Below are 27,233 nucleotides of genomic sequence, written 5' to 3' on the forward strand. Positions count from 1 at the left end.
GACGGAGATTGATTAATACACAAAGAGGTGAGACGGATAGAGATGGAAAGCACATGTGGGAGCCACACAAAAGATGGCTTTCTGCCTGAGAGGGAAGGAAAGCAGCTGTAGAAGCACATTTCATTTAATGTAACAAGAAAAATAGATATGCAAATTATAAATCAGGAGAGTGCGTCTCTTTAGGAGCTACCTCCCTTTAAAAGAAAACTGATTCATGTTATTTTTACACGAGGACAGAAGTGACCGCTCGGCCAAAACAAACAGAACTTTCTCCGGAAGCTCACCTGAGTCCATAAAAGCTGATAATAGAGCCAATAATTGGGAGGGAACAGCAATAATGGAGTTTTAGTGAGGCAGTAAATTCTTTAATTAGTTGTTAACACCCTGTGTCTATATGGATAGGCTCGAGTCCCCCCTCGGTTACTACACCAGGCTGGATGGACACTCGGGCAGAAGGCCAGCGACTCGTCTTTAAAAAACAGAAAAGACCATCACTTTTACTGTTAACGGGCTGTCCAGCACCTGTATGTCATAACAGCAAAGCTCCTGGGAGACGTTTAAAGCTACAAAAGCTGCCATATGCAAGTTATTTTACAGCTCGAGCTCAAAAATACAGTCGGGGCCAGAGATCATCTGTGGGATCAGGCTTGTTGCCACCTGGAAGAAAACCTCAGTTGGCTGACATTTTGAGACCCATCACGGTGGGGACATTCTCCAAACATACAATCTTTTTGCGGGTAACAGAGAAAAAAAAGGCTGCAAGGTAGATAAATGCAAATGATGCAGGGACTGAAAAACCAGCGGACATTCCTGGAGAGTGATACGATCTCTCTGAGCACAAACCGGGAGCGATACAGTAGAGGAGAGAGTGAATAAGCTCTCGGGGTGGTCTGTTCTTTCTGTGCCGGGTTGGGAAAAGGAGAGGAGCTGCGAGGCTGCCGTAGTAGGAGGAGCTGGACGCGAGGCAGCAGTAGCAAGAAAGGGAAGTACCCGCTCGGTTCCCTCTTGTCCTAAGCCGGGAGAGTTAAAGGCAGGAAGCCATTACCAAAGTGTAAATGCACTCAGCCATCTCTGCTTAAACACAGTCAAAATATGTTCCAGCACTTGAAAAAAAGAAAGAAGTGGGAGGAGGTTGGTCTTGTTTAAACGAACAGGGCTCTCTTGTCCTCTTTAAAACTTTCAGATGAGGGAAAGGCCCTACACAATCCTGCAGCTTCACACATAGTCAGGAAAACTCGTCGAGTCTCTTTCCAAACATTGCATAACGCCGCTCCAGATGCACGCCGGCGGTTTGAGCCTGATGAGAGACCGTGATTATGTTACATACGGCGGTGGTTGGACACAATAATTAAGCAATCAGCAGCACAGCTTTGTGTTATGTCTATGATTTATCAACGTTATTTGAATTGGGGGTAATTAATTGTCACAGGGAGGCTTATTGGATCACCGTGTGACAGGGCATCTCTGACGGCTTTTGTTTTGGCAGATGGCCTCGTGCCACGTCGCTCACCCAGCACCGGGCAAACCGTACACAGGGCTTAATCACAATACAGGCCTTACCCTTGGCCTATCGGTGCTTTCAAAGTCATATACAAACAGAGCAGAGATGCAGAGATAGACAAACTGGTTCCCTCATGTACCGTGTGAATAAAAAGTGCAGGTCAAAGTAAGGAAACCTGGAATAAACCAGAGCAAACACACCGCTTTTCCTGCAATCTGAGACAGCTAAGGGAAGATTTTAAACACAATCACATGTCAGGAGCTGGAAATGAGACTCCAGGCTCTCTGGATGTTGTTGAGCTGCTCCATTGGCACTGAATGACAGACCATCTTTCTGAACCGACTCTGCGTCCGAGGTGATGCTTAGAAAGGTCAAGCAAACATTCTTTGAGCACATAAGCCTCAGATTCATTGTCAATGGAGCAGATCCACTTTTTTTTGTCTCAGATTATGCCTCTGTTCTTCAGTTTAAAGCTTTGTGAGAAACTTGCTGCAGAAGAACAGAAGAAAATACCTGGAGAGCCTTTTTATGTAAACTAAAGGAGTACTGGTACTGCACATGCATGGAAATCTGTGTCAGAAACATTAAAAAAAGGAGCTTGTACGCTCTAATTCAAAGCTGCACTGAGTTAATTTCACATGTGCGGCTGCCAAATTGCTAATGAAATTCAGCAACACGCAAGAAGAAGGAACAGCTCCATCATCCTGCAATTGAGGGGTCAAGATCTCCTCGTTGGACAAACTCCAACTGAACCGTGCACGGATGTGGTGGTTGCTTTTATCCTGCTATTTGTCCGACAAGCTGAAATAACTCCAAACTGTCAGCAGAGAATTATGAACAAGAGTTTTTTGGAAGAAAAGCAACCGGACTAGTAAAATCAAAAAGAGGTGTTTGAGGAGTTCCACAGTGTCCCATACATCATTTACAAATTGATTATTAAAATGGAATAAATTGTAAAAAAAAAAAATCAAAGTGCACCAGTTTATGGAGTATTTTTTGAGGTTTTGAAGTGGTTAAAAGTTCCAAACACAAGATGAAACGTGATTATAAATTTCAGGGATCATTTTATTCTTGTGTCACATGGAAACACATTATTTTCTTTTGGATTTGGATATGTAAAGGTTCATAAAACTAACAGATGACACCCTTTGGCTCGGACTCTGCCACAATGTGTGAGGGCTCTTGTGCGGGAGCCAGCCGGGTCTTGGGACGGATCCTAACATGTCCTAAAAGGATCCGTCAGTTTGCTTATGTTTAGCCATCGCTGAAGCCAGTTTGGCGACAGCAGTTGCGTGGCCTGTGTACATTTGAAGCAACAGCGAGGCACTGCGGTGTGAGAGCGGCAAAAGGCTTTTTGGGCACCGGCTTTGCTATGACAGATGCCGGCGATGAACTCTTGACACTGGCTCAACCGGTTTATGTTCAACATGTGTGTCTCTGTTACTGTCTCTGGTTTCCAGGAGGCTGCCCTGGCTGGCTGGCTGGCTTCGCTGTGGACGTAGGTATGTGTGGGTCTGCACATGTGAGAGATGAGAGGAGCAGCAGGATCTGTAGCTATCTGGGAGGTTGAGCGTAATGACACACCGGGGACAGATTAGGTTCCTGTCCATCAGGGTTCCATCAGGAAGACTCTGATTTACAGCCGTGCTGACCAGCCAGCTTGCCCTCCACCCAAAGCAAACACACACGGAAAACACCACTGCCTCTGTGTGGTGGCAGCTGGTGGGCTCACACACATGTTGCATTTGGCTACTCTGCACTCTGGTCAGCTTTTTGACTTTAACATCACTGTAGATTTCACTGTGGAGCCAACTTACAGCCAAAAGACAAGCTTGAAATCACAGTTAAGTCAGTTTTGATGTTAAATTCTTGCAGTGTGAGCATATGCATACACTGTCTGACTAGAATATATAATGCCATGCATGCTACTTAGAGCTGGCCTCCCCCAGAACAGTGAAAGAAGGGAGATGGACAGATCCATTAAACAAGATGTCACCCCCAAACACAACAATGATTAATCACACGCTGCAAATTATAAGCACCTGTATGTATGAACGGCGCAGCAAAGGTCTCTCCCACTGTCTGACTGCATGCTTTCACTCTCTCAGACAGCAGACCCACCACCTCTACAACTCCCCCAGCCCCCGTTTCTCCTCGCTGACCCTCTGCCCCCCTTCACTCGTACCAAGAGGAAGTCTGCCTGAAAAGAAATAACTCACCACGTACACAAATGGCCATTTTGACTTAAACTCTGCATGAAATGATCAGTTTTGATGTTTTATGCAGAGCTGACGCACAGGAGCTGCAACTGAAAGCTACAGGCAAAGCAAAAGTTTTAACGCAGTCTAATTTTCATACCGTTGATATAAATGAAGGCAGATTTTACAAAGCTAATTGTTAAATCCTAACCCTTTCACATCTATCCCTTTCTTACTAAGTCACATTTCATTTGTTGGACTCTTACAGTAAAAGCAGTGTGCAGCACATGGAGATTACGCAAGTATGTGTCCCTGTAGATGACAGAATACGTACGAAACTACTGTGTACACACTCAGTACAAAGAAAGGAGCTATTGTGGCTGTGGTGCTGGTATCTTAAAATGTCTTACTTGATATTAATCATGGGGTTTGTGTTTTCAAACAGTGTATTTGTCAAATTTATTGCATAAAGGTCTGATGCCACTCGGCCTGTAGTGGGGACTTTGTGTAAACGGATTAACCGTCTGAACCGGTCACAGTTACACTCAATGTGGGCTAATTTTTTACTGCAATATAAAGTCTTGCACCTCTATGGAAACACGAAAACCATGGCAAGAAGGAATGAAAACTTAAAATGTCTTTTTTGCATTATGATACAGTTGCAATGCCATGAATCTTAAAAAGGACGACGAAGATTGATCATTTACTTTGCAATAAACATATATATATATATATATATATATATATATATATATATATATATATATATACACACATATACACACATATATTTCTAATTAATTCCCATACTTTTCTCCTATCTGCTTTATGTTAACACTGCCTGCAGTTCAGCCTAATAGTCCACAAATTTTTGTGATGTGTCTGTTGGTTGCAGCTAAATCAGTCTTGGTTGCAACCAGTAGCGCAGATTTTTGTTTTTTTTTTTTAACAGAAACTGGTGCAAATGGTTTATTTTTACATTAAACTTGTAGAATACAGTGCATTTCGTGAAATTTCAAGGACTGCTGGAAAGTTGACAGTCCTTTCTTTCTGTTTTTACATTTTCTGGTGATTTTTTAAAAGGAAACACCTTTCAGACCGCAGCTTTGGGGTTCAGAGGGTTAAAGAAGTTTGTGTAGAAAAGGGTAAACTGAAAAAATAAACCAAAAGATTAAATGGAAATTCAGTTTTCAAACTTAATATGGCAGGAAAAACATTGTTGTTTTATTCATCCTCTAGCAGTGTGAATTTGCTTTGAGAAGACTGTGGCCCTCTGTGTAAGATCACCTGAATTCATTATGCTAACTAGCCAGCCGTGCTGATAGGCACACGGGCTGATATGAGGAAATGTGAGTTTGATTAATGTGGCTAAATTGAGCTGTGCAGTCTGCTCCCCAGCCCCAGTTAAAGGAGTCGCCTGCCATCAGGCTCAAAAGGGCTGCAGGCTGCAGAGCGGCCCTCCGACCTGCAGCACCTCCCGACACTTCACAGCAAATCTGCAGCAGACCTTCCCTCTGCTGCCACACTAAGCAAAAAGTGGCCCCTGCATGGACCTGAGTCTGGGTCTTGCTGGCACACAAAGCCCTAAATGAAAACCATACTTCTGATAGCTTACACGATAAGAGAGACGTGCTTTGTGTTTTGCATTCATGTATATACATATCAGTAGACTGGGCTGGTTTGTCTCTGGCTGTGATCCGCCAGTGCTTTAAAACTAGCCAGACCCCAACAGTCAGGCAGGACCAGTTGAACCAATGAAGTTTTTGAAAGTTTGTCCCTGGAGGTGGACCATCTGACAGCCCCAGGCGATCAGTCTGATGCATCCAAAACCAGCTACTCTGGGCAATCTGTATCCCTGAGGGGGTAAGGGCCACCAAAGTGCATGAATAAGGGATAGAGCTGCAGGGTTAGAGGGGGAGAAGAGAGAGAATGAGGGAGGGAGGAAGGGGAAAAGCAAAACTGAGCAACACACAGAGCCCCCAGGTACCTGCCTGTACAGTTGCCTCTCTCCAAATGTTTACTTTGGACCAGACTGGCGGCCAACTGGTTGCAATTGACCCTCTACCAGGACGAGTTAGAGAGTGAACCTGAGACTTTTCCTTCTGGGAAAAAGATGGAGGAAAGCCACACACGCACACTCTGAGAGCACATACAAATACATATCAGCAAAATGTCTACAAATCCCTTTAATAGCACCAAAAAGCACACTTAAACGGTTCCCTGTCACAGTCAGCTCAGTGCCTCACAGAGCTTCTTTGCTCTAAAATGAAAGTGTGGGCTATAATTTCAAAAATGAATTGGAAAGAGGCCAGGAGTCAAGAGCAAAACCCACAGAAGTCCACCTGCCACAGGTGTTAAATCTCAACCTGCTGACTCTCAGTCGGGTGGAAAACAGGGCGGCTGGCACACAGGACTGGGAAAAGTCAGACACTGTCACCACCGAAAACACAGACTTGGAGCTCTGACCTGCCGTTGGTCATCCATCCAACAGCAGGGAGAGGCTGGGATGTGATGGAGGTGGGTTGCCGAGAGGAGGCCCGCTGGCCCCATAGACTAAATAAAACCTCTTAATCCTCATAAACTACTCCATATGAGTATTACATCCCTAACTCTGCACAGGACTTCCAAAGGAATGGAACTCATTTTGCGGGTAAAACATTACCAGAATTCCTCCTGTTGCTGCCTGGCTTCCATAATAGGTTCCGTGTTCTGCTGAAGCCCGCTCCGACGCGAACCCCCCAATTTCTCCCGCAAATATTGATGACAGAATGTGCTTATGATGAAAAATGCCCCGGAAAATGTAAATGAGGGGGCTGGCTGGATGCAATGATTACTGTCTATGAGTAAGTATGTGTGTGCGGACAGGCAAAGCACGCCGCCTGACAAGGATACAAACTACATGCACCAGGCCTTTGGGGATTCGCTGCACCACAAGAAGAAGAAGAAAAAAAAAAGAAAACAGCAGAGCTAACATGACGCCCACTTTCTAAACATGATCATACAGGCCTGCAGAGTTGATATGATTCATCAATAAAAATCACATGTAAAACAAACATGTACGTGTAATCATTTCCCTTGTCAGCTGGCCTATTCATGCTCAGCACGCAAGCCCTGTGAGCATACACCTGAGCAGTGTAAGCACGCCAGGCAGGAAACACCGAGGGGAGGGGGTCAGGTAGGCATTTCACTCCAGGCCAGTCATTTGTCACAATTGTCACTGAATGCACAAACACAAATTACTGAATTATAACTGCGGATGTGTGTCCTGCCTTGCTTAAATCAAGACAAGCGCTGGGAGCTGTCATAACAGGGGGCCGGTGTCTGGGCCACCATGGAGGTGGAGGTGGCCCGAGTCCGTTTACTTCTGTTATGGCTGTTAGGGGTTTATTGGGGTAAACACAATGTAAATGCACGGCTGACTGACGCGCGAGCGGGATGGTAAATAAAACCTGTGAGGTAGAGAGAAATAAAGCCGGTATAATAGGCGTCCCGATGCATATAAAAAGGTGCTACGGTTGGCATTTTTAAAACACTAATACATCACTGTCAATGCAACTCTGATATGTTGGTATAATTGCTGTAAACAAATCTCGGAAATAAGCAGTAGCTGCTGTCACGCACAAACCTCCCTGCTTCCTGGCAAAAGCACAATTCTTTATGAAAGGTTTGCTGAGGAGGATGAAAACGTATTGCAGACGATACACTTAGAAAGATGATTTAGACAGCCAAAAGAAGCAATTTTTTTAAGCAAATTACAAAATATCCAAGTTGTAGCTTCTCATGAACACACTAAAAAGTAATTCAAGGGCTGACTGCCAGATCAAAATTCAGATTCATTGATTTAGATAAACCGTTAAAGTTGCAAACATTATTTTGATGGGTTATGTTAACATAATAAAGTTGCATTAACTCAATATTGTGTGTAAGTTCAACTCAAATTTCTGCATTAGCTGAATTAAAACTAAATTCAAGTTGAGGAAACTTAATGAAATTGGCTTGATAACTCAATTTTTCTTTGATTATCTTTGCTTTTTTAATTCCAAAAACAAAATTTTTGCACATAAAACATGAAAATGTTAAAGAATAGAGGTGCACAATATATTTTTCCAGCATCAACACTGCGATATGTGGATCTGTGATGTGAAATAAAGCACATGACGCTACAGCTTTTCTTGCAGCTTGTTACAGAAAGAAAACTCACACGGATCTCATTTTCCATGACTAATCTACAAGCAAAGTCTGTCTGATAGACACAATTAACTCTGATTTAAGAGTTCTTGGATGCACTGAGTGTTTTTTAACTTTATTTATAAGAGACAGGATTTGTTGACTTGCAGGCTCCACATGTGCACTGCGAAATTAGCGAGGAACACGAGAAGAAACACCAAAAAAGAAGATTTGGTTGCAAAAAGAAACGTTTGGTGGAAATATTTCAGCTACAGAGAGGATGACGTTGACCAAAAACAGGCACTTGGTCAAAGGAGTCTTGTGATTGTTACCACCACATGAGGCAACATGACAAATTTGTTTGACCATTTAAATCTGCACCACAAAGCTCTGTGTGATGAGCACAAAGCTAGATCTGAATGTCATCCAAAGCCAAGAACTATTGCGGATGTCTTGCCAGTGTTACACCATATGAGAGAGGCTCCATTCTTCTGATTTCAGCTTGTTTTAAAAGGTATTTTCCATTTTCAATGCAGATGCACTCCTCTTTATAATCACCCCAGTCGTTCTAGAGTGATGAACTCTTTTCAAATAGAGTTATTAAAGTAGTTGTGCATTTTTTAATACTGCAGTATATATAGCCAAGAAATAAAATATCTCAATGTTTGTTTTTTCAATATCATGCAGCTTTATTAGGGACATTTTCACTCTTTTTCACTGAATTTTCATCGACCAAAACTGGATGTGATATTTCTACTGGCAATAAAACTGAAAGCTTGAAAGAAACTAATTTGTACAATAAAGCAACTTATCAAGTTTGATGAATAAAGTAGATGCTAAGTACCATATGAGGCAAAGTGCGATGTTTTGTGAGCATGCAAAGGTCTTGACAGAGTCATACGGTATGAGAAAAGTTCCAATTTTCTGATTGCAGCTTGTTTTAAAACCTTTTTTTTTTAGTTTTGATGCAGATGCACTCCTCTTTCAAATCATTATAGAGATAGAGTTATTTAAGTAGTCCTGCATTTTTTTCGTATTGCAATATATATAGCTGAAAAACAAAATACCTCAATATTAGTTTTTCTAATATCACGCAGCTTTATTATGGACATTTTCACGCTTTTTAAATGAATTTTTAAAGACCAAAACTGGATGTGACAACTCTATGGCTATGAATCTAAAAGCTTGGAAGCTACTAATTTGTACTATAAAGCAATCTGTTAAATTTGACATATAAAGTAGATGCTAAGTATTATATGAGGTAAAGTGTGATGTTTTGTGAGAATCCAAAAAATACTTTGAAGGTCTTGTCAGTGTAACACCATCTGAGAAAAGTTCCAATCGTCTGATTTCAGGTTGTTTTAAAAGCTATTTTCCAGTTTCAATTCAGATGCACTCCCCTATAATGTCACCCAAATCATTCTAGAGTGAAGAATTATTTCCATATAGAGTAATTAAAGCAGTCCTGCATTTTTTAATATCGTAATATGTATAGCAGAAGAACTAAATATCTCAATGTGAGTTTTATCCAATATCATGCAGCTTTATTATGGGCATTTTCACACTTTTTAACTGATTTTTTATACCAAAATTGGATGTGACATTTCTATTGGCTACTATTTTCTACAATACAGCAATCCATCAAATCTGAAGCATAAAATAGATGCTAAGTACCATCTGAGGCAAAGTGTGATGTCTTGTGAGCAATACAACCATGCAAAACCTTTAGTCTGCTTATATTGTAAAGCAAACAGTTACTGATGAAATGCTCTCATGTATCAAAGCCATATTAGATATTAGTTCTACACATGTAGGACAAAACAGCTCAACCATCTGGATCCTTAATGCTAAAACTAAACTCCCAGTGTTGCTAGAAGAGCTGCTGCTTCATGTCTGACTCGCTCTGTTGTGCAGCGAGTGTGTGTCGAGGTGAACCACACAGGTACGGTGGCCCAGACACAGGAAACGTATTAACGTGGACCACTGTTTACACTCCTAACCGCACTGCGTCCCACAGGGACGTGGATAAAAAGCTCAAGCCAAAGCCTCTTCACACGCACACGCACGCACACACACACACACACACACACACACACACACACACAGACATACACAAACAAATCTAAACCTATAAATTCAGATATAGCAGACAGCTACACATTGAGACACGCATTAATTCTCAATATTTACTGCAGAAATTGAGACATAAAACCCAGAAACGCACACTTATAAATACAGAAAAGCCTCACATGCAGGAAAATTCAGACGTAAATTAAAATATTTACTCATTTTAACATCCACAGATTAACACATGCACACACACACACGCACATATGCACACACACTCCTGGAACCTTCAGATACACTCAGCACAGTTTTACACAGACAGTTACTGACGGAGAGAGGCACTGGTTTCTGCACCTCTGCATGTTAACACCTGTCCACATAGACATTCACACACTATCCATTAACACCTACATAAAACACCTACAGGCACCCGTATTCTATTAGAGGTCAGCGCCCAGCTCCTCAATTTCATGGCCCATGTATGAGGGCGGCAAAGGTGAATGTGATGACAGAAGGGCAATGCATGCCTGCAGACGGACTATCACTAATGCACACGTGCAAGGAGCTGCCTCGTAAACGTGCAGAAATGTCTCTTTTATATCTGTGAGCATACAAAAAAGTGTGTTTTGGGAGTTTTTTGGTCAAAAAGTGGAATTTTAGAAAAGATTTGTCAACCATTTCTCCCTCTACCCTGAGTTATATATAGCTATGTATCTGTAGTTTTATGCAGCCGGGTCTCTCAAAGGTATTGAGTTGTTCTCTTTGACTCTCCCAGCTCTCCTCTCTTTCTCCCCCCTCCTCTCACTCAGGAACTATGTCTCTTCCATGGCTGGGAGGTTGTAATTTGTTACAGGCGGCTGGGCAGGCAGAGAGGTCTCCCTCTTATCTGGACAAGGGATCACCAGGAAAATCATATCAGAGCAAAGGCGTGTTTAAATCTAGCCGTAATTGAGGCAATCATTTCTTGCTGTCCCCCCCCCCCCCCCTCCCCCTGCTTTAAAAGACCCTCCCTCCCTTAACCTTCTTTCTCCCCATCAGGCCCCCACTGCTCGCAATTCCCTGACGTTTTTTCCCCCTGGCTTTTTCAGAACAACCTCCCTCTTCCACCAGCATTTCCTCCTCTAGTATCCAGTTAATCCTGGCTCGTGGTGTGGGCTCGGGGGCTGACAGTTGCATGACAAGGAATGTTTCCCTTTGTAAGAGCCTACTTCCTCCTTGCGCAGTTTTAGCCTAATTGAAATGTTTCCTATTGAGCTCAATCAAGGGGGCAATTACCTAATTATTCGCTTATGCCTTACTCGACCCTGTAGAGAGAGGCTGGGAGTTGGGGAGAGGGGATGGAAAAGGGAGGAGGTGGAGGAGTAACTGGAATACTGAGATAAAGGGAGTTTGGAAAAAAGTGTTTGGGGGTGGAGATTGGGGGGGGGGATACAGAGGAAATGAAGGAAGTATTTTCCTGTGAGTTGATGAAACCGGTTTCCTAAAATGTTAAAGGGTTAAAATGTGCAGACTGAGCTGATAAATATCCAGTTTGAATGCAGAAAATGCTAAATTCTAATCCAAAATTCAAGTGAAGAGAAGCTTCTCAAAATGAAGTTGCATTATTTTGATACAAGCTGGAGAAATCTGCCACATTTCAAGATATTGCTTCTTATTAGAGAAACCTCCCTGGTGAACTTGCACTTTTGAGTTAATTTCATATCCACTTAATCAAAAAATTTGAACTTAATTATTAATGCCAGACTGAGTTAAGATGCCCATTTTTTGCATTAAAGCTGGAGAAGCATGTCATATTTTAAGATATTCTCTTGAATTTGCACTTTAGAAGCCTTTTCTTACTCGCATTATGAAAAATTAGAACCGAGTTATGATGCCCATTTTTTTGCAGTGCACCAGAGGAAAAAGGTGGTTCTCTGAGAAAGCGCCTGGGTTTATGAGCTCATAAGGAAAAGTATTATCAAAGAGAAGAGCGAGGGGGACGGGGGAGACGAGAGGGAGACATTAAAGGAGCTGGAATGTTTTGTCCCAGCTTAGCCAGCCTCCAACACATTTAATAATGAGACAGGTAATAAAACACACTGGCACACGCACCCTTGAATACATACACAGACACACACACACACACACACACACACACACACACACACACACACACACACACACACACACACACACACACACACACACACACACACACACACACACACACACACACACACACACACACACATATCGGCACAAATGGGAGGACATGTTTTCATATGTTTTCTTCCAAGCTCTCCTGACATTAAAACAGATTGCCTATGTCATGTTCTGAAGCATAATAAACAAAATTTTATAGCTCATTTGAAAATGGAGTATGTTAAAAAGCAATCAGTACATCGTTAAAAGTATCCATCTTGTGCAAAGTAAAGGTTTACTCCTGAATAATTTATCTCAGCTCTGTGAATAATGTCCCTGAGCTGCGCGATGGATGGCGTAAATATCACTACCTGTGTGTGAGAGAGCGGCTGTGTATGCTCTGATTTGAATTCTGCCCTTCTTCTCTCTCATCTCCCAGCGCCCGCCCCCAATCCGCAGCTTCAACAAGTGTTGGCTGGGTGACTCTTAAATCAATCATTTAAATATATGGATAAATCAGCGAGCCGTCTGGGTTTAAGCACACATGCCGTAGCTTAATTCACCCGAGCAAACGAGCACAGCAGCCATATTTCAGCCAACATGTGCACCACTGTTGTCTAAACAAGCGCTGCGAGGCAGGCCGCAGAGGAGGGTCCTGGCTGGAGGTCATGGAAAGCAGTTATAATGCACACACACATACACTCACACACACACAAATATATATATATACACACATACACACACACACACACACACACATGCAGGCCGTGAAGGGAGTGAAGGCCCTGGTTTGAGGTCATGGAAATCAGTTATAATGCCGCCTTTCACCAGGGAAAATGAGAGGAGCAGGGGATCACAGACAGAAGTTGCTTTCCTGTCACACGCATGAGCATGTGTACGCGCACCAACACATACACACACATGCTCCGTGGAACCTTTAAAAACACACAAAAACAGGCAGGCAAACGCATGACGGCCTGATATGCTCAGACACACACACTCTCAGTCACACTGACCTCTGCGGTCCACAGAGAGAAGAAAAATGGAAGCCCACTCTCTCACAGGCTGGGTGGGCTGGTCAGCTGGACTTAGTGGGGCAGTGCATCTGGGAATTCTGCTGAAACACTTTACACACACACACACACAAAATATGCAGTTTTCCACGTCACTATTTTCACAGTTTCATAAAAACTCGGTATCTGGAGTTTTGCTTCCTCCGTGTGATGAAAGCAAACCTGACAAACTGGGAGAAAAGCGAATAAAAGTGACCAAAATCAGCAGGAGCTTGGCAAAAGGCAGAGGAAGAGTAAAGACGGTGCAAAGCACAGCAGATCTGTGGATCGTCCAGGTGGTCCTTACCCCCGGAGCCTGCATGGGTACGGCACTGATGTGAAGGGTAAAACCTGAAACCCATGCAAATGTGATCACCAGAGCTGGCCTTGATTGGGACGGCCGCATATGATTAAATATAATTGCTAAGAACCTTTTCCAAATGGCTCGGTGGTTTTGCAAAAGTAGGAAGGAAGGATTTAAAACCCAATTCCTAGCCTTTTTGGGCGAAAGGAAAAAACGAGGTGTGTGTGTGTGCGCGGCTGCATGTGAGAAAAACTGAATTTTGCAAGGCGGCAGGGAGATACCGAGGCGATCCTTCAAACCGGGGCTGGTTGTTACATGCACACACTGAGCAGGGAGGCTTTGCTGGCAGATAAAGTATGCTGAGGTTCAGGGGCAGAGCCGTCACACTCGGATGATTGATGGCTCAGTCTGAATGCTTAAGTCAACAGAGCGTGAGCACGTCTCTGCAGCCCGGCCCAGGCCCTCCACTCAGCACCTATTTAAGGGTCAGGTGCTTCAGAACACACTCACTGTGCAACTGCTGCCATTATCTTATCAAAGCACTGCACTCAGAAGTGCGGAAAAAAGGGGGAAATCACCCACTCAGGTTTGAAAACTGCATGATATTTGTTCAAAGCGGAACATTTGAGCTCCAGTGAAAACCGCAACATTTGTTGACTTTGATTTTTAGCCTAATGCTTCTTTAAATGCACTTTTGCCTTTTCTCAACTGGCTGCAGCCCTGTTTTTGTTGACAGCAGTGTAATGAATCCATATAGAGAAATACTAAATATCAAAAACCACGCTTTCAGGAGCTTTAACCCACAATGTTTTGTCTCAGAGTGTGTGCATATTCTTGTGCATTTGTGTCCTTTGTGTGAAGAAGGATTTGCAGCGTTCTGGGTCACTTGCTCCAGGGGGCAGGTGTCCGTGCCGCTGAGCAGTGGGCTGTTCCACTTCAACACCTTGTCACCCGGCCTCACCTCACCCTCTCCACAACTCTCCACCCAACTTACTCCATCATGTCATTAAAGAATCCAGGTATGAGATCTAGAAGAAAGTACTTCAACTCCCACGTCACGCCCAGTGTAATTAGAAAATGTGGATTTCCTCATCTACATCTGGGAGAGATGAACGTGTTTACAGTTCACCAGGAGGCCTCCCATTGTTTGAAGGAAAACCTGGGTCTTGTTTTCATACTTTTGGCCATCTTTTTTATGTTTTATGATAACATTTTACTTACCAGACACACTTTACAACAGAGTGGATTCTGGGAAGTAACGGGAGCGGTTAGATGAAAAGATGATAATTTGGTTTGGGTAATATGGTTAAAATGAGGATTTGTTTACAACCTGTCTGACTGCTCATGTTCCTTGTCCTTGTAGACCCAAAAGTAAGCTTTCCTTTTAACCCTCTGAACACTAAAAACCTGCCAACGGGTTTGAAAGCCCAGAAACTGTAAAATCCAAAAGAACCACCAGATTTTGAGGTAGTTCAGATTTACTGAGAAAATGAATCAAAACCAAGGTTAAAATCAAGTCTTCAAATCACTTCTTTCTGTGTCCCCGTTTAAAAATGTGGTAAAAATAGATGGTTTGCTCTAATCACATTTTGTAAGAAACAAAAAATTCTGTGCTTCTCTGTGCAACCAAAAAGCCATGATTTATATATGTGCAACCAACAGTCATTTGACAAGAATTTCAAGGAATTTTTTGTTGAACTACATTGAACTGCAGGCTGTGTTTACATAGCGCAGATAGGAGACAAGCATGGAAACACGTAAAAGAAATAGTAGTTAAATATCTATTGCATGTTTATAGTGATTCACAGTTTTTTTCCGGGATTAGTAACATTTATAGCCTCTTGAAAAAGTGTTGTACATGTTGATTCTAGGTTTCAGTGATTTTTGTAAAATAAAAATCAAGTAAATTCATCTTTAGTTTTTTTTTCTTTTTCATTATGGCTGTTATACTGTGTAAAAGACATTTTTGAGTTCTCTCTACTTGTAGCCATGGTTGTGCTCCATAGGGGTGCAGGACTTAACATTGCAGTGAAAAATTAGCCCACAGTAAGTTAAAAAAAGACAGGAGCAAAAAACGCATAGAAACGACATGTGGTTAATATGTTGTATGGCTTGAGACTGTGTTTTTTGAATTATAACGTGGCTTCCTGAGCTACAAGGCCACCCTGCCTGAATTATAATATACTGAATATGAAAGCAGCAACAGTTATCGACAGTCATCGATTCACTTTGGACAACAAATACTCCTAGAAAGTCACTGACAAAAGCCTCAAAGTTGCATTATGATCTTTACCCCTTAACTTTCCACGTCAGATGTACAAAAATCAAACACAGATGCAGTGCACATACACTCGCTTACATCTCAGTCCTCACTGAGAATGTGTTTAAACAAAGCAAAATTCAATTGTGGAGATGTAGCTGGAGTTCGAAATGTGGTCCATGTGCCGCGCAAACATATGTTTAAAATGCAGTAGATATGTACATATACAATGGAGTGAAAGTGCCTGTTTGCTACTTGTGCAACCCCCCAGAAAGAAAAGAAAGAGGGAAGGAAAGAAAGAGGGCATAAAAGAAAGAGGCAGAAATCGAGTCAGGAAGTGAGGAGAAAGAGACAAATCCAGACAGAAATTGTGGTCTGAGTCATTTTCATCAGTGTGTTTGTCTTCTACTCCAAATGAATGGCAGATGCTACAAGGTGGGCTACCAACAACAGCAAGGCTCCTACAGCAAACAGCGCGCACACACACACACACATGCAGTCGCACACATCGCACTCATCCATGCACGGTGCAGATTTATCTTTGTGATGCAGTGTTGCTGCTTGATTGAGTCACTGAAGGGCGAGCTGCAAGGAGATAAAGCTCTGAGGGGCGGAAGGACACAAACTGACACAGCTTTGACGTGCTGGAGGTCCTGGCTGGAGCGGAGCCCAATAAACCGCCTGGATTTCAGCCTCTGTCATGGTTCCACCCAGTCCTGGATGTACATAATGTGTATATGTGTGTGTGTGTGTGTACATGTCTAGGCTGCCTCTTTGCAGATGTCTCCCCATTAGGCTTTGACAGAACCTACACACCCATGCATATGAGCATACTGTATGTGTGTGTCTTTTCTGAGCGTGTGTGTGTGTGTGTGTGTGTGTGTGTGTGTGTGTGTGTGTGTGTGTGTGTGTGTGTGTCTTCCTGTGGGGCCTGCAGCTGTGATGAGACCTACATTACAACGCAAACATCAGGAAAACAGCTCAGAACACAATCACTGGATCACACAAGATCAGATTCAGTGACTCAGCAGGGGCCTGGGGAGCACTAACGAAACAATCACATGTAGACAAAACACACACACTCGCACACACAACAGGAACAGCGTTTAACCTTCACTCCATAGGGGGAGTCTAATCTCTGATTTCCCCCAATTTCCCTCTGCTGATTCGCTCGCTGTTGGAGCCAGATGAGGACAAGGATGGCACAACAAAGGCGGGTGCTCTTGATCTTCCTCGTGGTCATCAGTGTCCACATCGTCGTTCCGACCGACCTCCCCCCACCCGCGAACCCCTCACTCACTCACTCACTCACTCACTCACCCACCCACCCCTCGCCCCAATAGGTTGGGTGCCTCCCAGCTGCAGCCCGGCTCGTCCTGATTGCGCCTGATTTGGGTTAAGTGATTATTACCCCGCTGCGGTTAGGGTAGGGAGTCTCCCACAGGCTGGAAAGAGACGAGGAGGGAGACCTCTCAGACACACACATGCACAGAAACACCGTCTGTTTAGGTGAGTGAAGGACAGTAAAGAGAGAAGCTGCCTGAAGGGAAAAGATGACTGTAAACACACATGACAAAGACACAGACATCAGAGAAAACAGAGCGTATGCGTTAATTTCCAAACTCCAGCATCAAGAAAAACAGCTGGTGGCACCAATTCTCTAGCTGGGTGACATTAAATCATTGCAGAAGAAGATGACACAATCAAAAGAGAGTCAAACCTCATAATGTGGCATTTTAATATCATTTTTTTGTTTGTATTAATGCTAAGAATGTTACCGTCTCTTCATATTCTTGAAGTTTTCATCTGTTGCAGATTTCTGAGGAGCAGAAGCCTGAGTGACGTCAAAGTTGTGATTTATTTTTGCTTTTATCCAATTTTTCCACATCAGCTAAGCAGAAAAACTTGAACAATATTTCAACTTTTTCGGTTTTCGCTCTGCGCAAATTGAAGGAGAGAGAAGACAAGGTGGCTTCATGAGAAAAGAAGCAGTAAACAGACACACCGCAGAACTGTAAAACGTCTCAACAAACTATAGATGTACAGTAAAGCCTCCATATAGCATAGTAACGGGGACGTCACAGGAGAAGCGCAGAGGGAGGGAAAAGGCGAAAATGTTCCAAACACATATTTACGATCCAGAGTTAAACTGTCTCTCACTCTGTAATTCTCGGAGCTTTTTACTGCAGGCTGGGGGTGAACAAAGTGCACGTTCTGTTATTCTACCGTCCGTCTCGTCTTACATCCACCCATCAGATTTAGAGCTGAGGTTTCAGGGCCGCCGCTGTAGAGACTTAGGGCCGTCGCTGCATTAGGAACACCCTGAAAATTGGGTAGAGTTCAGGATGGGTTATGGGTTGCTATTCATACTCTCTTCCTTTCTGATTTGCTATTTCTGGACGGACAGTGCAGTTTCCACGGCCAATTTCTGCCCGAACTTGCGCTAAAATGTTATTTTCTGACAGATTTTTAGTTCAAATGACTCCGATTTTGATTTGTGGCTCGTGTAAGAATAATGAAAAAAAAAAATTGTGACTTTGGTTTCTTGTGCCTTCAGATGGTGGCCTGACCCTTTCAAGGCCCCGAAAAACTAATGTTAAAGTACTCAGCTGGTTTAAAGGAAATCTATAAACATCATGAATACTTTACCTGAAATGTTTTTGATATTTCCTTTTTTCCATTACTTTTCCAGGACTGGAATAAAGCCTATGATAGGTCAAAGTACACCGTAGTCAGTACAGTTTTAACATTTTAGGCAGTAGTAAGAAGCTTATCTGTTCATCTGTGGTTTTTAAGGATGTTATTCAGTGCTACTCGTAGAATCCCAAAAAACGTCCTTATCTCCTCTTTCAAATTAAAAGCAGACTTCTTTGTTAATTCACTCATCCTATCAGATGTTCCTATCATGAATTCAAGGTGTGCTAAGTTCACACACCAAACAATGAGTAAACAGCTGCAGTCCAGCTTTTTTGGCTCCTTGAACGCAGCCTGTTTAAGGCCGTTCAGCTCCCAGCTAAGATCCTCGGCCCAGCAGCACACATGAAAAGAGCAACGGCAACGAGTTCAAAATGAATACACAGAACCTCCTGACGGTGGGGGAGCCAAAAAACACACCGTAATGTAAAACATACCAACTTAATCACGGTGGGAAAGATTCAACAAGGCATGCACACCTGCTCGATGGAGGATTTCCACACGGGAGGGATATTTCACAAGTCCAGCGATGAATTTTAAACATGCTGCTGTATATGACAGCATGCAAAGTAGCTGTCAGAGCCAAAAAAGACGGATTCATCCATGGAAATGTCTAGGAATTACAAAAATGATCTGAAAAGCAGCTGAGTGGCATAACAGACGGCGATATTTAAATAAGGATCTCAGCAAGAAGTAACTGAATACGGCCTGTTGGGCTTCATGCTCCTGTGTTACACTTCTTATTCCACCACATCACACTGTCAAACAGACAGACAGCATTTATACTTTCACTGCAAACTAGCAAACTTTGGCACTGTCTAGGTGTTTAGCAAGTTGAAAGACAAAACCAAAAGATCCAATTGTCACAACACAAAGTGCAAATAACTGTGAGCTACATTAGAATTCAACCAAATTAAAGCCCTTCAATATCGGGATATCACCCGAAGATACTTTCACTTTCCAAAGCAGTTTAGAAGGCAATATTTTGAATACAATAATCGGTAAGATCATTAGCGTAGTAATAATCCTGACATTTGTTGAAAAAAGGGTTTACTGGCTTTCAAAATCTCCTTTAACTGTCAACAGATAACAAAAAACACAGCATGTAAGTTTTAAATCTTTACATTAAAGTGTGTTTTACAAGTTAAATCACGTTGCAGGTGACTGGAATTGAATCCTTTTTTAATAATCCACTTCATTCTCCATTATGAGCAGCCAAAACTACACACAAAAGCATGTAAAAAAGCCACACTATATACATACATTTACTAAATCAAGAGACCTTTTTCAAAGACAGGATGAAGATCAGAACTAATACAGTCGAGTCTAATCAGGATGGTCAGTGTCATCTTTATTTACTAGCCCAGTGACAATTACATTATGTGTGCTTAAGTTTAATTTTGAAGTATTTTTAAGATGGTATTTCCAATTTAATGCTATTTAATGTCCACTGCACAACATTTCAGAGGGACATATTGTACTTTCTTCTCTACATTAATCTGTCAGTTTTAGCTACTTTTAAGATGAAGATTTGACACAACATAACAATGTAACAAGCTTTAAAAATACAACACATTGTTATTAAAGTAGTGGTTTTGAAACTTTTTGGCTTCCTTCAAAAAGCAGTGTGTAGTCGGGGTCACATTTCAGATGTCTACGAGACAACTCTACCAAATCGTGATTTTTTCTCTCTTCACTTTGTTATTTCAATAAACAATCAAATGGGCCAATGTCTCACCAAAAATCAAAGATATAGAGAAAAACCTCAGAACTGAAAACTGATATGTGCATCAGAACTTTGTTTTTCTTCTTTGACCTCATATCAATCATCACCAGATAAATCCTTTGAGTTTATCTGCTGTCCGTGTATATAAAACTGCATATAAAGTAGTTCAAACCTGCAGTAACATGCTGCTGACACACTGATGTCACATCATTGATAATATAATCACATCATATATAATAAAATATCAGTCAGAGGAAGTAAATCAGCACTTTCAATACTTTAATCTTATTTTTGCTGCAAATTCGTACGTAACAACATGAAATGGAGTGTTTTTACATTGATATATTGATACTTTTACTTAAGGATCTGCTCACACATGCATATTTAAATATACCTCTCTCTACTACTAAGAAACCATCCGAGCCACTTTGTAAATTACCACACAGCAGAAATACCTGCACACAGAGCAGCTAACACATTGTGGGAAGATGCCCACAACAACATACCTTAAGACAGTACTAATGAGTGGCACAGGGATGGATGAATTCTCAGCCTCTTGGAGCGATCCCGAGGCCCGACTAACACAAAGCAAAAGCACGGTGTTAAATTTTTTGAGAAGAAAATTGGTCTGCTTTTAATTACGTAGAAAAGCAGTTGGACGTTGGGGCTGGAATGCTGGGTGTGAATAGATTCTTCAGCAGCAACTAATTTCAGATGTTTACCACGCATGAGCTGTTTTAAAAGTTGAAAATGGTGCACTAAAGTGGAAAACATAACACTGAACATTAGTGTTTTTTGGACAGAGACAAGAAATGAATTATGTTTGACACCAATCGCATGGCATACGGCTAAAAATACACAAGAACGCGCCTACTGTTTTGTAACACGTCGCTCTCTTTTAATGTGTGAAATTTTATTCGCCTCTTGAGTCTGGCTGACCGGAATCATCACAGGCTGAAGAAGCACAGCAATCACATTTGCATAGACGTTTAGGTGGAAAGTATAAAGGAAAAAGTGTGAACGTTGCCACATTAGAGTGTTTTTCCTGACTCGAAACAGTCAAAGCGGGTCAAAGCGGCGCATTGTGAATATACAGTAGTTATTCTCAAGCAAAGCAAACTTGCAGTCTGGGCCACTGGGGCATCATACAACACTGCACACTGTTGTCCAAACAAGGGCAGAGGAGAGAGAAAACATCAACTGAGAAAGGGGGGGGGACCCCAGACCACCAGGGTTATCCCACCCCACTCCATATTTACTTAAACTTTCATGGCTTGGCTCGGGTCCTGCAGGGCCATCTTTCACCCCATGTTTTCCCCTCCTTCACACCCAGAAACAGCAGGAAGCGGAAGAGGTTTCCTGTCGCAGCCGTCTGACTAGTATCTACATCCGAAACAGGCCAGTTTAAGCTCACATACACAAGACGGGAGATAAATCCCCCATTGGTCACTTTGACCTGCGGGTGAGGTCAAACAAATGGGAACAGTTACCATCTAGGGCTTCATACTGCAATCTTTTTCTCCTAAAAATAAGGTTCCTTGACTCTAAACTGCATTCTCAGTTAAGTTTAGAAAAAAAACGCATGTCCCAAGTAGGGCAAATTATTCAGTTTTTGCTCACCGTTTGGTTAGTTTACAGGAAAATATCCTGCTTTAGTTGACACATTAGCAACGATAACTACGAATTAGAAGCTTGGTTAAGTTTAGGCACTAAAACCATGTGTTCAGGTTTAGGAAAACAGCACAGCAAGAGGTTTTTACTCTTTAATCTGGGTTACCAAGATGATGACTGGTTGGCAGAGAACTAGTGACAGTAAAGCAAATAAATAAATGTGAAAAAAGATACACTGATTAGGAACTTAGTTGTGCCAAACAACAGTGAAATATATGTTTCCCTCAAAACATACTTGAGAAAGCAGTTTAGTTGTAAAGGAACGTCATTTTGTGAGATCAGACAAGAAAAGGAGGAGTACGAGCTGCTGAATTACACACTTCAGTGAGTCTTGAAGGTTTGATTTAAGTATATCTGTGGGTAGTGTAGCTTCATTATTGCATATAGTGTAAGGAAATATCGTTTCTTTTGGTTTCATTTGTTTTATTTTATTTTAGAAGTAGATTTTAATAGAGCTATAGCATCCATTTAGCTGACTAGTAATATATTACATATATATATATATATATATATATATATATATATATATATATATATATATATATATATATATATAAAAATCATGTTATTTTTTTTATAATTTAAATGCATTTTTAAAGACCCCTGCAGTAAAAAATCAAGTTTTTGTCTTGCTAACATGTCTGTATGTTATTTTTAAAACTGCAGAGCACCAAGACATCTGGGATTTTATACATAACCAACCTAAGGAACCAATCCTGTCAACTTGCAGTATGCAGATACCTAGATAAATTTGGTCCCTCTTCAGAATTGATTGCTGGCTCAAACATGTGTGCTTAAACCACTCAAATATTACGAAAACATTGTCTAGGGTAGTTTTATGGTGTTTGATCAAAGTTATAGGTTGAGCTGGTGTGCTCAAGCTACAATGAGTAGAGAGAAAGGCGCCGACTACATAGATTATAGTGGAAGTAGTTACATCTAAGCCATTTTATGGCAGAACAGGATTATTTTCAAGGCAAAAAATGTCTAACAATATATAACTTTAAAGGAAAAAGATTAGTTTTTGGAGTTAAATCAACAACCGGATACAGCGTTTAAGCCTATAACAAGCAGGTACCAAGCTTCAGTCTGGTTTTTAAAAAGGGCAACAGCAAAGGCCATCTAATGTGTGTGTAAAAGCAGAGCTTCTGGAGGGCAGGAAGATGGACAGCCTGGATGGGCGAGGCAGCTCACGTCTGGGGGAGGAACGCTGAGGGTTCCACTTTCCCAGGAGATCTAAGACCAGGATGTCTGCTTGTTGTTCTACGTTCCCCCGAGATTCACCCCAATGCCTATCACAGCAGCAAAACGACTAAAATCACAGAAAAATACTCGGGTCCTGACATCACAAACTGCCAGTCTGTGTGTTTTCTTGCGGTGTGCGGACGATCGCCAATGTCTCGACCTCCTCGTCAGAAAGTGTGTGTGTGTGTGTGTGTGTGTGTGTGTGTGTGTGTGTGTGTGCGCACATCTTCGTACGTTACAGACTTCCCACAGAGGTCTTGTGCTTTGACAGGGAAGGTGAAGGGAGGAGGGGGTGGGGAGGGGGCGAGTTTTTTTTTCTGGCTGTGGAAAATAGAGGCAAGTTTTATGACCCATGTTCCCTGTCCTCCTGTAAAAATCACACCAGCCGTTTTCCAGCATTGCAGCATCATCGGCTGCGCAGCCAATGAAAACAATGGAGCGTGTGGAGAAGAAACAAGGCAAACAAAGAGGGGGGAAAAAAAGCAGCCTCTTAGACGGAAATACCTGCAGGTCTACTTTATACATATACATCATCCTTTCCCTTCCCATCAGACTCGGAGGTAGACCCCTTACCTACTCACACACATGCAGAAATCTTTAAGGCTCGCGGCCCCGGAGAAGTTCTCATGGGTTTTCAGTGGCAATCCAAGCTGGCAATCTTCCAGAGCTCTCTGCAGGCACTTTGTTTTGCGGAGGGGGGTCTTTTGGGTCGAGCCCAACAAAGATGCATCACCGCATGGACCCACCGCATGTGGGTGGGTAAATGGGCACGGTTTTGTAATTCCATATTACCAAAGGAAAGCTGCCAGGCTACTCTGCCTTCGCCCTAATTGTGATTGTCAAACTCTCTATTGAATTATGCGCAGAACGAGGGAGTGCATGTCTCTGCTAAGCCTTGAAGATGAGAGAGCAGGAAACGCCAAAGTGGCTGTCCTGTGAGGTCCTGTCTGTAGAGGTCGGATGAAGACATGCATTGTGTGTATGATTCATGTGCCACTTTGTATTATCGTACAACAAGGGCTGAGAGGAGGCAGATTGGCTTCGAACGTTGGAGGAGAGGGACAAGGTATTTGTATCCTCCTGTGCTCGTAATACATGCTAACAAGGGTGATTTGCACAGTTAAATCAAAACCAAGTGATGGTGACACTGAAGTCCAATGCATCTTAGGATGATGAAGCTTTGCACCGGAGCCCACTGCGATTCATTTTGCTTCTCAGGAGACTCAGTCACTCGACGTAACATGAAGAGTTAGTTAACCTGTGAGAGCGTGCTTGAACTCTAATGCGCTGCAGATGTAGCCATCTTAGAAGTCACACGTTTTATTGAAAGCTTGCTGCACTGCTGCTCCACTTGCTTTTCTATCCCTTAAAGGAAAAATGTTTCAAAAATGAGAATTGTATGTATTTATGTGCAGGGAATGATGCTGCGACCGCTTTGATCAAGACACACACGTTTTGCGTTACGACAACACACCAGACAGTGAGAGCGTTTAAGAAGGAACAGGCAGCGCTAATGCAGGATAGGTGCAAGATAGATGCATGATAGAGGACTTCTGTGAAGGCTTCCAATGGACATGCCTGCCAGGCAGCCACATTACTCATGTAGTTGGAAGGTTTATTATAAAATTGGCTATGCATTACAGAGACCTAATGCGGGTTCCTGGCAGCCGTGCACGCCGCCTGCGGTGAGGCTATCTAACACAGTCGGTGGGATTTATCTGTTGTTATGATCAGACCTGCCTAAACACAACTTATCTCCCCCCCGCATCCCAGATCACATCCAGCCCCATGGAAAAAGAGAAAGCTCAGGACATGCTAACCAATCAGGAGCTAAAATCGTACGAGAAAAATAGAATCCACACATTAAAAGCTTATTCTTCATCAACTCCCCCTCCCCTCCGAGGCTCCTCCTCCTCCTCCTCCTCCCTCGCCCCCTTCTCCTCACCGGCTCCATTGCTCCAGGAGATCCTATCATTTCTCCCGCAGACTAGATTTCTTGGGTGACTTCAAAGCTTGTTCACTAAGTGTTTAGAAGAATGCAATGGAAACAGGAAAATAATGTTCTGATTTCTGTAAACTTTATAACATCTGCTTTTGCTTAGTGCTGGTGCAGTGTGAAGCAGGAGGCTCCATACTGTGTTCAGTTTGGGACATTCCCCCCCCCCAGTTTAAACCGGCATCTTGCAAGATGGAGATGGGAAAGGTAAAAAAAAAAGGACAAATCTGGAGTTTAAGGAGCATAATGGTAACAATAATGACATTAACGAAGCTTTTGGTAACAGCGACAGCTTGTTTTTATGTGGGCCAGTTTAATTCACTGCCATGTCACAGACCATTTGAAAAGCAGGTGAGGATGAATCCCACAAGAAAGGTAATAGCTTAACCCTCCAAGACCTAATTTCCATCACTGTTTGTATAACCTTCATCTTCAGAGAATTCAGAGGATGCAGAGAGTATATTTCCACGTAGAGGGAAAGGAACCAGGCGAGGCTTTGCTAGTGTCCCAAAAGGCCTGTGAGTAATGTTGCTGGCACCGTACAAGCATACACACAGACTAACGCTACCTCCTTGTGTATACACAAGATGACAAGCCGTTTTTAGGGCCAAGCCAGATAACTCCATCACAATCTCCCCATGCTAACAGGGCAGCATGACAAGAGCGCCGAGTATACACACACTCAGCATCTGACTGGCAGCCTCAGGGCTCCTGTCTCCTTTCCCCCCTAACTCAATCATGCTCAGGTTTCACTCTCGCCCATCCGAGGCTAACTCGCTTCCTCTCTCTATCCCCTCATTCTACCCCCCATACTTGAAATCCCTAAACCCACATCCCACCCATACAGCATCAGCTCCTCGTCCAATATACGTGCATTTAAACCAACATAAAATTTTCCTTTTTTAAAGATTTCTCAAAATGAAACTGCTGAATTGCTATCACGTCAAAACATGTGCTTCTAAAAGCATACGAGACAATGCAGCTTTGTTCAGGCAGATATTTTTAGCAGAAAGGCCAACGAGGACACTAGTGTAGCTTCACAGACAGCAGCTCTAAACATTTAATCCTCCATGAACACAGTTTAAGGAAAAATCCTCCCTAAATCGCTCCGACACCACTGGACTAAAATAAGCTCTGGCAATGCACCTTGCACTTCTCCATTTCATTGTTTGGTTGTATATTTTCCATATTCCAGGGAAAGCACCAAAATATCAAAAACATTAAGTCATTTCCACAGCAGATGCGAAGACAAGTTTGGCGAGTTTGCAGGGAAATGTTATTTAAAACTCTAAATGTCAGGTTTCGGTGTTAGTCCCTTGTCTTTCTCGAGGCTTTGACATGTAAGAAACCAACATGGAGAAAGAGGAGGAGGAGATTCAGTCGTGTATCCACTGACAGAAGCCTCAATAAACCACAGTGCATCGCACCCGCAAGATATAACGACGTGTCTTCTTAACAAGCCAAGAAAACGGGCTCCCTGATCTGACAGCTCTGGCACACGAGCAGAAGGAAGTTTTCCTCTCAGCGAACAGAACTTTCATCAGCCGCTTTGGCCTTTTTATGGCCTATTGGTGACTGAGATTTTTGCTCTGTTTATTTAAAGCCTGAAATTCTCACTCAATTGGAAAAAGTCGCCATCTTTCTATCTGGAACACAACATGTAATAAACATTTGGATTTAGCTGATGTCTTAATGCAACAAGCTGAGTCCTGCGCTTTATGAGGAGTTGTCAAAAGGCATTTTTTAGAAGTGTACTTAAATTAATACATTTGAGTTATATACTTATATATTTATTCACAAAGCATTAAAATGCACAAACATTAGATAAAGCAATAAAAGACGTAAAACATCAGTTAAAAAAAGAACCTTAAAAAGACCAATAACCGAGCATCAGCACAGGAATAAAAGCATATAAATGCTTCTCTGCAGAGATGTTTTTTAAAAGCTTATTAAACAGAGGAACAGTAAAAGCACAGTCCCCCTTAGTTGTGCGTCTGGATCGAGGGATGTTTAACAATATTCTGGTTTCAGATCTCAGGGGTCGAGGTGCAGAATATGATAATAAAAGTTCCAATATACAGAGTGGAGCTCGTCTGTGTAGAGCTTTAAAGGTTATGAACAGAATCTATGGGTGTTTCTTCACAACAGCCGGAAACTGTTTTTTTTTTTTTTTTTTTTTTTAAGTATGGCATGAAAACTTCACTCACAGTAAATGTCAAGTTTTCAAAAAT

At 42.3% G+C, this 27,233-nt stretch overlaps 1 protein-coding gene across 1 annotated transcript in view; it reads right to left on the reverse strand.

Annotated features, from left to right (window-relative positions):
* slc25a21 (solute carrier family 25 member 21) overlaps window positions 1-27,233 on the reverse strand; it is a 114,767-nt gene that overhangs the window by 60,077 nt on the left and 27,457 nt on the right. The gene's annotated exons all lie outside the window — the stretch shown is intronic.

This window comes from Amphiprion ocellaris, chromosome 20 (assembly GCF_022539595.1).
Source record: "Amphiprion ocellaris isolate individual 3 ecotype Okinawa chromosome 20, ASM2253959v1, whole genome shotgun sequence".
Lineage (NCBI taxonomy): Eukaryota > Metazoa > Chordata > Actinopteri > Pomacentridae > Amphiprion > Amphiprion ocellaris.